The sequence below is a fragment of the Penaeus vannamei genome, chromosome 31 (assembly GCF_042767895.1).
Source record: "Penaeus vannamei isolate JL-2024 chromosome 31, ASM4276789v1, whole genome shotgun sequence".
Classification (NCBI taxonomy): domain Eukaryota; kingdom Metazoa; phylum Arthropoda; class Malacostraca; order Decapoda; family Penaeidae; genus Penaeus; species Penaeus vannamei.
In genome coordinates this window covers 31,681,304-31,683,803 of record NC_091579.1, presented here as the reverse complement: position 1 = coordinate 31,683,803, position 2,500 = coordinate 31,681,304, and positions in this window count along the sequence as shown.

Sequence of the window (2,500 nt, the reverse complement as noted above, 5' to 3'; positions counted from 1 at the left end):
TTATCACGTGTTTTTGGATATTATTGTTCTTTATTATTATGAAAACTTTTAATAATCTTTGTTCATGTTATTAATAACATACATAATAAGGTGTTACATAATAAAGAATAAAGAATTTTGAAATAAAGTAACAGAAATAAAGGAATGATGATGGTGATGATGATGATGATCATGATTCTTCAAGGAGAGAGAGAGAGAGAGAGAGAGAGAGAGAGAGAGAGAGAGAGAGAGAGAGAGAGAGAGAGAGAGAGAGAGAGAGAGAGAGAAATGCTTGATAAAACAGTTTCTGATATGAATGGCCGTTATACGAAAGATAAGAAATTTTTCAAAATATGATTAAATAAAAACTTTTATTTTAAAGTGTGAAATAGAGGTCCTCTGTTTGTCTGTCTGTCTCTCTCTCTCTCTCTCTCTCTCTCTCTCTCTCTCTCTATATATATATATATATATATATATATATATATATATATATATATATATATATATATTATATATATATATATATATATTATATATATATATATATAAACATATATATTTTTTGTCATTTCGCACTTCGACATTGCGGAACAATATAAATCAGTAAATAGATTATTATTAATTATTATTATTATTATTATAAGTATGAGATAAATCGCGGAGAAGCGGGCAACTAACGCGCGCTTCCCGCTGTGAGGGAAGGGGGGGAGGGAGGGGGAGCTGACCTGTGTCATCCTGTGAGGTGAAACAATTTCTGCATGACACTTCTTAACTGACCTAGCTTCTCCTCTTGGAGTCTAGACAGTTCTTCGAGGTCATGCAGAATTGAGTTCACCTCCCTACGTAGGACGACTTCCTAGGTCTCCTCCTCGGCCTGTTGGGCGACTTCCTGGGTCTCCTCCTCGGCCTGTTGGGCGACTTCCTGGGTCTCCTCCTCGGCCTGTTGGGCGACTTCCTGGGTCTCCTCCTCGGCCTGTTGGGCGACTTCCTGGGTCTCCTCCTCGGCCTGTTGGGCGACTTCCTGGGTCTCCTCTCCTCGGCCTGTTGGGCGACTTCCTGGGGTGCTCCTCCACGGCCTGTTGGGCGACTTCCTGGGTCTCCTCCTCGGCCTGTTGGGCGACTTCCTGGGTCTCCTCCTCGGCCTGTTGGGCGACTTCCTGGGTCTCCTCCTCGGCCTGTTGGGCGACTTCCTGGGTCTCCTCCTCGGCCTGTTGGGCGACTTCCTGGGTCTCCTCCTCGGCCTGTTGGGCGACTTCCCCTGGGTCTCCTCCTCGGCCTGTTGGGCAGGCGACTTCCTGGGTCCTCCTCCTCGGCCTGTTGGGCCACTTCCTGGGTCTCCTCCTCGCCCTGTTGGGCGACTTCCTGGAGTCTCCTCCTCGGCCTGTTGGGCGACTTCCTGGGTCTCCTCATCGGCCTGTTGGGCGACTTCCTGGGTCTCCTCCTCGGCCTGTTGGGCGACTTCCTGGGTCTCCTCCTCGGCCTGTTGGGCGACTTCCTGGGTCTCCTCCTCAGCCTGTTGGGCGACTTCCTGGGTCTCCTCCTCAGCCTGTTGGGCGACTTCCTGGGTCTCCTCCTCGGCCTGTTGGGCGACTTCCTGGGTCTCCTCCTCGGCCTGTTGGGCGACTTCCTGGGTCTCCTCCTCGGCCTGTTGGGCGACTTCCTGGGTCTCCTCCTCGGCCTGTTGGGCGACTTCCTGTCTCCTCCTTGGCCTGTTGGGCGACTTCCTGGGGTCTCCTCCTCGGCCTGTTGGGCGACTTCCTGGGTCTTCCTCCCTCGGCCTGTTGGGCGACTTCCTGGGTCTCCTCCTCGGCCTGTTGGGCGACTTCCTGGGTCTCCTCCTCGGCCTGTTGGGCGACTTCCTGGGTCCCCTCCTCGGCCTGTTGGGCGACTTCCTGGGTCCCCTCCTCGGCCTGTTGGGCGACTACCTGGGTCTCCTCCTCGGCCTGTTGGGCGACTTCCTGGGTCTCCTCCTCGGCCTGTTGGGCGACTTCCTGGGTCTCCTCCTCGGCCTGTTGGGCGACTTCCTGGGTCTCCTCCTCGGCCTGTTGGGCGACTTCCACGGGTCTCCTCCTCGGCCTGTTGGGCGACTTCCTGGGTCTCCTCCTCGGCCTGTTGGGGCGACTTCCCTGAGTCTCCTCCCTCGGCCTGTTGGGGGCGACACTTCCTGGTCTCCTCCTCGGCCTGTTGGGCGACTTCCTGGGTCTCCTCCTCGGCCTGTTGGGCGACTTCCTGGGTCTCCTCCTCGGCCTGTTGGGCGACTTCCTGGGTCTCCTCCTCGGCCTGTTGGGCGGCTTCCTGGGTCTCCTCCTCGGCCTGTTGGGCGACTTCCTGGGTCTCCTCCTCGGCCTGTTGGGCGACTTCCTGGGGCTCCTCCTCGGCCTGATGCTGGGCGACTTCCTGGAGTCTCCTCCTCGGCCTGTTGGGCGACTTCCTGGGTCTCCTCCTCGGCCTGTTGGGCGGCTTCCTGGGTCTCCTCCTCGGCTTGTTGGGCGGCTTCCTGGGTCTCCTCCTCGGCCTGTTG